General features: G+C 41.5%; 1 pseudogene; it reads left to right on the forward strand.

The window, feature by feature from the left end:
- Window positions 1-9,128: 9,128 nt before the first annotated feature.
- Window positions 9,129-10,068, forward strand: LOC115412064 (olfactory receptor 10J4-like; annotated as a pseudogene).
- Window positions 10,069-12,936: the final 2,868 nt, after the last annotated feature.

A 12,936-nucleotide genomic window follows, 5' to 3' on the forward strand; every position in this document is an offset into this window, starting at 1 on the left:
TATTTTGTCCCTTTTCTCTGATGCACATAAGAATGTTCAATTATCATTTACTATGAGCTCCATTTAAATCAGTGTCTTTCTTTTTTTTCTATATCAGTATTCCAACTGTATTTGTTCCTTTGATGGTAAAGTTAGGATGAAGCTGGCATATGTGTTAAAGTGTAACTCTGGGTTCACACCAAATGTATTATCACACTATAAAATATATAATAATATATTATGATTTTTCAAGCACAGTCTTTACTGTGCTTGGACATGTGGTGTGATCCCAGGAGTTTTCCAAGTGGGACGCAGACTTATGTTCATCAGTCTTGTTGCTGCTTTTCCTCCCTTCACCTCTTGTATGTTTAAATACTCCAGCTGATGTAAGAAGAAAAAGTTGCTCAACAAATTGACAATTTTAAAAATCACACTTTACAAAATGCTTGATTGCAGGTAGCCAGTGTCAGTCATCTAACCAAGGTTTATGAGAAAATCTTCATTTTTCTATACATTTCATCTTGGTATTAAGACTGATAGTATCTTCCCGCATTCCAAAAATATGGGTCATACTGATGAGAAAATATCTTTCTTTTGTGCATGTGATGGGGTTCTGTATTAAATCTAAAAATTTCCGCTTACCACTCCCAATAATTTATGTGCTTTCTCTGTTATTACACTTTTAGACACTTCCTAGGGGTTGCTCCAGAGAGGGGGACTAAGGCCAGCCAAGGGAAGGTGGTGTCCAAAAAGACGGGGAAGTTAATACAAAAAAAGGCAGCAACTGTGGATCCCCATGTAGCCACCCTCATAAAGAAACTCATGGACTTTGAGTGGGGCTTTATGTAACACAGAAGACATCTGTACAGAGGACCTCACTTTCAGAGATAAGTCTTTCACACTCCAGCCAGGTGCAGTCATTTTAAGGTAACCAGCCTCAGGACTTGGTTATGTTCAGTATAGTTCATTCCAGTCTCAGCTGTGCAGCTATAGGATTGTTTGTTCCCTCACTGTGTATTGCACTTTGCAGAAAACAGGGTACAAAAGTTTTGAAGCTGTAACCAAATAATTAATTTTGAGAGACTGATTGATTTGAATGTTCTTGCAAGAATTTAAGAAAACGTGTCAACTACTGAATGTATTTGATGTGGTAGTGTCAATTAATGTAATGTAATGTAATGTATGATCTCTGTTAAAGTTCAAGAAAAAAAGGAGACTGAATTCACGGCACATGCACTAAGCTATGCACTTTGAGCCAATGTTGAGCCAAATTACAAAATGTGATTGATAGTGAATTTAATAAAAGCTCAATGTTATAAGGTCATCTCTTGTTTGAGATGTTTCTAGCAATGTTCATGATTTTGTATTTTAAAATGAAATTTGAAATGTTAAAATCCGAGCTTTTTGCTGTGTTATACTTTAAATATTACATTAAATACATTTCACAGTAATATATTGTTTCTTGGAATACGGTAGTCACTGTAAAATGCAGTAACTGTGGCTAACAGTATTTTACTGTAAAAGGTACATTATATACAGCCCAGTACTTTAATACTTTTTACAGTAAGAAACTATAGTTTTAGATTACAGTAGAGATACTGTAGAATGACAGTAGCATGCTGGCAACTCTAGCTGCCAGTATTTTACTGTTATTTAATGGTAAAATTTGTTACAGTGTAGGCAGCTGCCTGTGTTGCCTAAATCCAGAGCCGGGCCGGACTCTAACATTTCATTATTAATATTCGCATTAACATTAGGGTCATTTGCACAGGCTTGAGCAAAATATTCGTGAAAATTCTTGTTTAGTTACATTTCTTTCACCCATTCCACTGCTCTATCACATCTTGCGTGGCATCTGTCAAACCGCCGGCGGATCTACTCCTAGAAATCCAGCCTTTTAACTACTTATTTCTTGCCTTTCAACGCTTACTCACTTGAACCTAACCTCTTAACCGTGTCTTTTTAACTTGACGCCATCAATCCAAACCTTCATCAGGGCAGGTCAGTATTGTCAGTGGATCCTTACCTCTGGTTGTCACCCATCGCTTCCCGCGCTCTGCCCGGTATCTCGCTGTTTCCACCATGGTGTCATCCTCATCAGCCGGAGATAGTCCTCTTGTCGAAGCCAACAAAACCCTGGTAAATGCTTACCAAACTATCGCGGACCTCAAAGAGGAAATACTGCGCCTCTCCGCAGAACTCGAGGAGAAAAATGCCCAGCTCTGTGGTTTCTCCAGCCGCCTTCCCACACTGTCCAGTCTGTTCCTGAAAAGCGCAGAGAAGCCCAAAGCCTCCTGTGATGATACGGTGTTATGGGATCCTTCCTCTGCCTGTCCTCGTCCCCCGTGTTCTACACCCTGGTCTGAAGTGGTGATTCGTGGCCGCAAAAACAACACGAGCAAAGACTCACCACCACCGACCATCAGCACATCAAACCGCTTCGCCGTCCTGTCCGTGGAGGACGCTCCGGCTCCTCCCCCCGCGGCTGGTGTGCCCCCCATCCCACCTGGCTCTGTCCCGGAACCGGCTCCTGCTGACTCCGTGGCTGCCACCGAACTGATTACCGGCGACGGTCCTAAAGCCGGTCCTCTTGTAAAGCCGTCGAACAAGGGTCCCCACTCCTCGGTCCGCTCCTCTGCCCGGCGCCGCCTTCTCCGAGAGGCCGTCCGCCGTCACTCCGACGGTCCACCCGTGGAATGTCCACCTAGAGAGACCAGGAACCCTTCACCTTCAACACCGTCTCCTCGACCACTTTTCCCTCCGACCACCGCTATCCTCGGGGACTCCATCATCCGTAACGTCCGTTTCTTTAACGCCATAACCAGGTGTTTTCCTGGTTCCACCGTCACCTCCATCCTCCATGAACTCCCTCAGCTGCTGCTCTCACTGCCGTCCACCGTTACCCGGATCATAGTTCACGTGGGCTTCAATGACACTTCTCTTCAACAGTCCGAAGTGACGAAGGTTCATTTTAAAAACCTCTTTGATAAACTGAAAAGATCCGGGAAGGCTGTTTTCATTTCCGGGCCCCTCCCCTCCTTTGCCCGTGGTGTGGGCCGTTTCAGCCGACTCCTCAGCCTGAACACCTGGCTCCAGTCCACCTCTGCTCTGAACGGCTTCAGTTTTATTGATAACTTTAATCTGTTCTGGAACCGCTCCTCCTTTTACAAGTCCGATGGCGTCCACCCCTCTACACTAGGCAGCAGCGTCCTGGCTCAAAACATTCAACACGCTGTCCAGACTAAAACCACTCCCACACCTATGTGACTACGCTCCCCGTCTTCTGCTGCAGTCACCTGCTCCCCCTGCTGGTCACATCAAACATCACCACGTTCAGAGTCTCCTGTACAGTCTGTAGTCAGACTGAATACCACCCCAGTGATCTCTCCTCCTCTCCCAGCCCCTCACTAATGACAGCTACACCCCTCACTCACACCAGCTCACCTTGAGGAACAATCTCTCTACTGGTCACCATCCTATTCCTGTTATTTTCGGTTCACGTATGGGGTTTCACACTGCTAAAAGGCATCGTAATATCACCAATCTCCGCCCATTAATATACACCGCAGTCATTGGTGCGTCCTTCTCTATAGGGTTATGGAATTGCCAATCTGCAGTGAACAAGCAGATTTTATTGCTGCCTATGCCAACCATCACACACTGGACATCCTGGCTCTCACTGAAACCTGGATACGCCTGAAAACAATGCAACCCCAGCCGCACTTTCTATCAGCCACACATTCTCTCATACCTCTCGTCCATCTGGACGAGGAGGTGGTGTGGGTCTGTTAATTTCCAACAAATGGAAACACAATCAACTCCTACCTTCAGTCAAATACAACTCCTTTGAATACCATGCCATCCTAGTGACAGCACCAGTCAAACTTTACATAATTGTCATTTATCGTCCACCAGGGCAACTGGGTGATTTTCCTGATGAGCTTGACACTCTGCTTTCCTCCATCCCAGAGCATGACTGCCCCATGCTAGTCCTCGGTGACATGAACATCCACTTAGACAATCCCAGCTTCTCAGATTTCATGTCACTAATACTCTCTTTTGAGCTACAGCGGGTTTGCAGTCCTCCAACCCACAAAGCTGGTAAAGAGCTCGATCTCATTTTCACCCGAAACTGCATCACAGATGCCCTCACAGTCACACCTTTACACCTGTCTGACCACTATTTCATTCAGTTCAGTGTGTCTCTCCCTGAAAAACACTCTGCTCCCTCCCCCATGGTCTCTTTCCGCCGCAACCTCCGCAATTTGTCCCCCACCCACTTCTCCACTGTCGTAGCCTCCGCTCTCCCTCCCCCCAGCACTTTTTCCTCCTTAGAGGTTAATGATGCCACTGAGTCTCTGTGCTCTACACTTACCTCCTGTCTGGATAATCTGTGCCCTCTATCTACTAGACCCGCTCGATCCTCCCAGTCCCACCCATGGCTCAATGATAACCTCCGGTCGCTGCGTACCAACCTCAGAGCCGCAGAGAGAAAATGGCACAAAACAAAAAGCTCTTCTGACCTGATCACATTCCAGTCACTATTGGTATCCTTCTCATCCAGTGTCACTGCTGCGAAGAAGGCTTACTATAATAACAAAATTCATTCTGCCACCGACACCAAGAAACTATTCTCAACCTTTAAAACATTACTCAACCCTCCACCTCCACCGCCCACTACTAATCTGACAGCAGACAATTTTGCTTCATTTTTCACAAATAAAGTGTCTACTATCAGCAGTCAGTTCACTGATCCACCCATAGACTGCACGCCTCCTTCTTCAACATCATCATCATCACACACTGCTTCCTCTCCCCAGACTATGGCTACTACTAACTCAACTGATAAAAGCCCAACTGCGTCATTCCCCTCATTTACTCCCCTCACAGAGAACGAGGTGTCTAAACTCCTTTCCTCTAGCCGTCCTACAACATGCCTGTTGGACCCTATTCCATCCACCTCTTACAGTCTGTAGCCCCTACTATCACAGCACCAATCACACATGTGATTAATGCTTCACTGACTTCAGGAACATTTCCTACAGTATTTAAACAAGCGCAGGTAACACCACTACTCAAAAAACCTTCCCTCACCCCCACTCAAGTGGAGAATTATCGACCAGTCTCACTCCTCCCATACCTTTCTAAGATCATCGAAAGGGCGGTCTTCAAACAGGTCACAGAATTCCTCTCCCAAAATAACCTCCTTGACATCAACCAATCTGGCTTCAAAATCGGCCACTCCACTGAAACGGCTCTGTTGTCTGTGACAGAAGCCTTGAAAGAGGCTAGAGCAGCAGCCAAGTCTTCAGTACTCATTCTACTGGACTTATCAGCAGCATTTTGACACTGTCAATCATGATATCCTGTTATCCATACTCTGGAACATGGGCATCACAGGCCACGCACACTCCTGGTTTCAATCTTACCTTACTGGTCGGTCCTTCAGTGTGTCCTGGCTAGGGCACACATCAGCAGTTCACCGCCTCACCACGGGGGTCCCCCAAGGCTCTGTGTTGGGCCCCTCCTTTTTGCCATATACACCACCTCACTCGGTCAGATCATCCACTCACACGGCTTCTCATATCATTGCTATGCTGATGATACCCAGCTCTATCTGTCATTCCCACCTGATGACTCCACAGTCTCAGTGCGGATCTCAGATTGTCTCTCTGACATATCTGCATGGATGAAAGCCCATCACCTTCAGCTGAACCTGTCCAAAACTGAACTGCTGGTCTTCCCAGCTAAGCCAACCATACAGCAGGACATCTCCATCACTTTTGACTCCATACCTCTGGCTCCTACCAGTGTAGTACGTAACTTGGGAGTCATGATTGATAATCAGTTGACCTTCACGGATCACGTTGCCTCTGTCACCCGATCATGCCGTTTCACTCTGTTCAACCTAAGAAAGATCAGGCCATACCTAACCGAACAGGCCACCCAGCTCCTGGTGCAGACTATGGTTATCTCCCGTCTTGACTACTGCAATGCTCTTCTAACGGCCTCCCAGCTTGTGTTGTCAAACCACTACAGATGGTCCAGAATGCAGCAGCGCGTCTGGTCTTCAATCAGCCTAAAAGGGCACATGTCACCCCCTTACTCATTGAGTTACACTGGCTACCCATAGCTGCCCGCATAAAATTCAAATCTTTAATCCTAGCCTACAAAATTCTCAGTGGGTCTGCTCCTACCTACTTAGGTGCACTAATAAAAGCTTATGTCGCCCCACGACCACTCCGCTCGTCTGGGGAACGTAGTCTGGTGGTCCCCAGACCTTGTACAAGACAATCCAGGCTCTTTTCATGGGTCGTTCCACGTTGGTGGAACGCTCTACCAAGTGCTACAAGAACAGAGTCATCCCTGCCTATCTTCAAGAAGCTCCTGAAGACCCAGCTCTTCCGAGAGCACCTCCTGTCCTAGCACTTTCAAACATTCCATTTTAAATATTCTAATTAGGTTTTTCCCAGGACAACCACAGATTCTTTCACGATTATCTCTGGACCTGCTGCGGTGGTCCGGCCTCTTCCCTGCCCTCATCATCACCACTCACTTATCCTCAACCGCCTCCATGTGTCTCCCCTACTCCCCCCTTCTCCCCCTCTCCCCCAGTCCCTATCTCTATCGCTCTCTCTTTTTCCCCTTCTCTACTCTCTCTCTTTAACCCCAACTGGTCAAGGCAGACGGCCATCCTCCAGGAGTCTGGGTCTGCTCGAGGTTTCTGCCTGTTAAAGGGAAGTTTTTCCTCGCCACTGTCACCAGTCACAAGTGTTTGCTCCAGGAGGATTCTGTTGGGTTTCTGTAGAATTGACTTAGAGTCTGGTTTTGACCAACTCTATATATAAATGTCAAGAGATACTTTTTTGTGATCTGGCGCTATATAAATAAAATTTGATTGATTGAGTGATTTAATTGGTTTTCCCCTGTAAGTCGCTTTGGAAAAAAGCGTCTGCCAAATGCGTAAACATAAACACATAAACATAAACATCTCCACTGTCAAGCTGGACAGGAAGTTGAGTCTCCAGTGTTTGTTTCTCCCAATGATTCAAAATGATGCTTTACAGAGGCATTTTCATTCATCCTTCTTTTTTTCTAAACCATGCTGTGCACTGTCACATTCGATTTGGGTCCGCATTGAGTGCGGTCCGAGTACACGAGTATGCAGTTGACTCCAGCCAACTCTTTGGCGGCCTGCCCCTAGTGGCCTGACTTAACACTGCATGGCAAGTTTTTGGGACAGACAAACGGATGGACGGATGACCAACTGATGACAATACCCTGCAGCCAATGTGGCCGAGGGTAAAAAACACTGATCAAAGAAGAAATACGTCATTGAAATTATAAACTGTCATTGATAAAATAGTGACATCAAATAAAAAGTATATGATTTTCAATTTTCAGGGTGTTTTGAATGCTAAATTTTATTTTCAATATCAAACATTAAAGTCCTTGTTTTGGCTCCATAGAGACCTACTTGGTAGAAAAGCAAGTCATGGACTACTTGAGATCAGGCTATGACCTTTGGATTCTGGATCAATTTTCAAACAAAGAACATTTTCTTGAAGTATGAAACTCCAATCCCATCAAGCGCTCCTGTGGAGAGGCTTTTTAGTCTGGGTGGCTTGGTGCTCATGCCTAGAAGAAACAGACTTTCTGACAAGAGGTTTGAGAAGTTTCTGCTAATGAGATACAACCATTGGTTTACCTCGCCCCACTCCACTGTTTGACTTCTAACATTAGGACCATATCTGAATTTGTTAATGACAGGTAAATTAGGCCAAAGTAACAAAGGTAGACATGATATCACCCTACATGTGGTGTTATACACCGTTTAGTTTTGTAAATCCACTTTCCTGCTCAGTTGCTGTGAACATAAGGTTCAGGTTCAATGTTAGTAAAACTTATTAATAAGAACTTAATAGTTACAATTCTGAACAATGTAAGAGTTAGTTTTACTGTACGGTGTTAACCGTTAAATATGTGCAGTCAAGAAAGACTGGCTTTATTTATTTTTTAGTAAAATATGTACTTATTGTAGACAATAGTAAGGAAACAGAAATAAGTTAAACTTAAAATGTCAGGAGATACATTGTTTACTTTTTATTTTTTTTGCATCAAAATGTTCAAAAGTAGCCCACTGTTAATGTCACTGTTAAAAATGCACTTCCAATGAAGTGAGTATTGACAAAACCGTTTTCATTTTCATTTTCAAGTAATGAATAAAGTAACTAATAATCTAACTTGGTTACTTTTAAAATCAAGTTAGTAGTAAAGTAACTGAGTTACTTTTTAAAGGTCAGTAATTAGGTTACTTTTTCAAGGGTAACTGTTGCAACACTGGTTACATATAGGTTCAAAGCACATTACTCATAGATTAGAAATACATTTAGATATGCTAGACATTTCGACGTATTTTTGACTTAAGAGGAACTTACGTAATGTGTGAATGTGTGTCATGATCCCATAAAGTACCTACAACTTATGGCCTGCATATGAGACATACACTGGCATACATCCAAAAATGTTGTGCATGCACAACATTTTTTTCTGTGCTACAACATATACCAGCGTGTTCTGAACTTACACAAAACTTACCCATCCACTTATTTGACGTATACCAACGTATTCTAAATTTTTCACGCGGTCCGCATATGCCAGATAAATCGTGAAGGTGTGATAGCAACTTAAAGGCACACTAGGCTATCAAAAGACATCAGTGCAGATGTCAAATTCATATCATTGACAATTTCAAAATAAAAAGTAAAACATGTTTCTGCCCATAGCGACATTCTCCTCTCCAGTCTAGATTCCCCATGGAGTGGTGATGGTAGTGATGTTATTATTTTGTGTGATGACTTAAAGAGGCTTGGTTTGTGTTGTGAAGCCACATCGGCGTCTGCTTCCTCACTTGGACAACATGAGGAACACAAGGGAGGGGTGAGACCTGAGGAATCAAAAGGAAATATAACAAACACTGCTGCTATCCTTCAACATATTGTATAGGTGATGTTAACTGATTCAGTTAGTAACTGTCTTACTGTTCTGACGTTGCCATCATTAATGTGTAATTAATTGTGGCTACACTCAAAGGATCTGCATTACTGCTGTTAAGAGGAGCTAGCATCAAATGGTTTCTAAGATAGTCTATGGAGCAATTGGGAAACAGTACCACACCCCCGTTTTTTAACCTTACCATGTTTATGAACATAAGCAACCACCGCTATATTGCATTTGTCATGTGTCTCCTCTTGTTTGTTGTTATTGTCACTGCAAACCTTGTCATAATGCTGGTCATATCACGAGAGAAAAGCCTCCACGAGCTATGTATATTTTTATTTGGTGCCTCTCTGTTAACTCTCTCTATGGCTCGCTTGGATTTTATGTCAGATTTCTCCAAGACCTCTTGTCTGATACTACTTTAATCTCCAGACCAGCTTGTTTTGTTCAGATCTATTGTCATTTACACATATGCTCATATGAGCTCACTCTTTTAGGAGTTTATGGCCTTATGATCGATATGTTGCTGTCCTGTTCACCCTACATTACCCACACTAAACTAACCTCCAAAGTCGTCTGGAAGTTGGTTGCCTTAGCATGGATTTATCCTATTTTTTCTGTTGCAGCCTGTGTTTATCGGGCATCTACACTTCCTCTGTGTGGTAATAAGATACATAGTTATCTGTGCCAACTGGCCTGTTGTAAAACTGTCGTGTGTTTCTACTGTGATCAAAACTCGTGGGAGTTAGTGTCCTGCACCACTGGTTTTTCTCCCCCTGGCTTTTGTCTTGTACACATATGTTCGGATTTTCCTTGTTTGTAGGAAATGCTCAACTCAGTTAAGAGGTAAAGTCATTCAGAGTTGTCTACCACACATTGTCACTTTTTGTAAATTACTCAATTACTGTGTTTTGTGATGTGGCCCTCAGCCGTTTTAATGTGGAAGAGCTCAATCCTTTTCTGGCTATCATTCTGTCACTTGAGTTTGTTGTGATCCCTCCAATTCTTAATCCTCTAGTGTATGGCCTAAAGTTACCTGAAATTAGGAAACTCATCTGGAGAATGCTATCCTGTTCAAAACCTGACTGAAGTTCTTCATCATGATTATGGACTGTCATGAATCCCTGCTGAACTGTGGAATCTATACCTCTGATTGTTATGATTTTATTTTTTTCTGTTATTGTGTGAAATAAACCACTAATATGTAAAAATTGTACATGAAGGGAGATTTATGAAGCAAATGAAAAAACAAGTAAACCACAGCTTCCAGTGTGTGATGTGACTCTAAATATCACAAAAAAGATGGATTTTGTATTATCCAAGCCAGAAAAAGGTCCATCAAATCAAAATTACAACTGAAAACAGTGATTAATTAATTATTCTTGGCCTGTTTTACACTGAAAACAACACAGCAGGACAAGAAATTAACTCTACAAAACCGGTATTGTGACAACACTCTCAGACCTGGACCTGCAGGTCTAGTAAACATTTGGTCATTTTGGTATGTATGTCTAACAGACTGAAAAAGCCACACAAAACACTCGGCAACACAGCATCATTTAGGAAATAGAAAAGATGATTATTTTCATTATCTTTCTGTAAGCAGTTAGCCAGAAATAGACAGGAAAAAGCACTGTTAAGTCTAAGATATGATGGAGTTTTGGTCATATGTAACATAACTGACAACTTTCCCTATATATAGTGTAATCTAGATGATATCTGAATATTTCACAGAAGGTTCAATGGAAAATATGTGACAACTTCAACTCTTTGCTTATAAACTACATTTGGGATTAAATGAAATTATACTAATCACATATGAAATATATGTATCAAGTACATGCAAGTACACACTTGTTCTGAGAAACAAACATGCACCAAGTGACTCAAACATACAGACTTTTTACAGATTTACATGGTGAACAAAAACTTTAACAGTTTGACCTGTTAGAAGACAGACAATAGAATAGAATAGAATAGAATAGAATAGAATAGAATAGAATAGAATAGAATGTATTGTCATTGTGTAAATAGCACTTCCCTCAGCAGTCCAGAAAACACATCATTTATACAAAGTACTCTGTGGATGAAAAAATTCAAAATTTAAATAAAAAACACTTGTGCAGTGTAGATATGTGAAGAAAAGAAATGAAATAAACTCAAGGACTTTCAAGGTGCACCAGTTGAGCTATTTCACAGAAATATACAGTAAACTGGCAGAAATTCAAGACCGCAGGGTGCAAAAGTAATAACAAACTGTATATCAGTAAAAAAAAAAAATAGAGTGTAGATACAGTAAAACAAATCAGTATTTATCTGAGATATATGCACAGATTCTGGTGTATTTGCTGAAGTAACAGCAGTGAGTTTTTCTATAACACATTCCTCCATACTTCCTGTTGTCAGTATTAGCCTCGTCTGCTGAAATGCTAAAAGGCTTTTAATTTGGAGTGGTCACAGGAAGTGTTCATGAAAACAACAACGTGGCATGTAAAGAGCCCCTTCTAATACTCTTGTATCAGCACCTACATACCCACTGGGCCCTTTTGTTTGAGATACAGACTTTGTCTTGAAAGTTAGTGTTTCCATCTAGAATAAAACACTGATATGTTAAAATGGTAATGTGAACTTTGTGGATTGACTGTCTTTGGTTATGAAAAAGCTTTTAGAAAATAGATTGACAAACACTGACAATGAAAAGACATTCAAAAACTTTGCTAATAAATTATCTTTGACCTGTTTTACACTGAAAACAACACAGGATGACAAGAATTAAGACAATTTATGACAGTTTAAAAAAGATATTCATTTATTCATGTACAATACTATTGTGTTTCATTTCATACTAAGTAGTTGTAAATTATAGCTATGTAGCCAAGAAAAGTTGGTGGACATACAAGACAAACTAACCTCAGTAACCAATGAGATACAGTATTAAACTTATGATCACAATTCAGCAATTACCTATATCCATTTGGTGTTTTTGGTATCACCTATAATGGTCTGAAGTAATAACACCAAGTTCTTTTAAAGGTTTAGTGCATAATCTTTAGTGGGAACCACTGGTCAAGTTTCCATTTTACATCCAAGCCTCAGGCTTCCATGACAAGTCCTTTAATTGCTGATAATAATGTAAAAGGACTTTATTAAAACTGATAATTGGTGGTTTACTCTGAAACATTTGGTTAAAGGGGTTGTATGAGGAATTTATACATTGTCAGTATGAAAACTGCAGTAGGTCAAAGTTAGCACGACCACATTTTGGAGATATACCCCACAGGACCAGTATGGATGTATGAGGATGTATTGGTCAGGTGATGCCAGTAAAAACAAAAACAAACAAACAAACAAAAACCCTATAGTTTATCCACTCTAAGTTTTGTAAGAAGAAAAGTGCAGATCATCCAGGTCCTCATATATATGTGGGACATCCAGCATGACAACAGAAACCTAGAAGAAGCATGTATGAAGTGATTCTGTTGGGTTTCTGTAAATTGACTTAGAGTCTGGTTTTGACCAACTCTATATATAAAATGTCAAGAGATAACTTCTTTTTGTGATCTGGCACTATATAAATAAATTTGATTGATTGAGTGATTTAATTGGTTTTCCCCTGTAAGTCGCTTTGAAAAAAGCGTCTGCCAAATGCGTAGGAAAAAAAAAAAAAAAAAAGAGAAGTAAAAGTACTGATCTTATCACAGATCCATGTGGAACACCGTGGTTAATGTTGGTGTGCATTTAAGACTGATCATTAAATGGATCTGCCTAAAATGTAGATTTAAACCGACCAGAGCTCTTCCTGTTTCTCAAAATTAATATTCCACTCCCTGTAATAAAATGTTGCAACAGATGAAAGGGATATATTTTAAAACACCAGAGTTGGGAGAGGGTTGTGGATTGTCGATAGCTTCCTCCAGAATGGCAGAAGCTTCCTGCCAATACTACATTTAATATGTG

The sequence above is a fragment of the Sphaeramia orbicularis genome, chromosome 21 (genome assembly GCF_902148855.1).
Source record: "Sphaeramia orbicularis chromosome 21, fSphaOr1.1, whole genome shotgun sequence".
NCBI classification, from domain to species: domain Eukaryota; kingdom Metazoa; phylum Chordata; class Actinopteri; order Kurtiformes; family Apogonidae; genus Sphaeramia; species Sphaeramia orbicularis.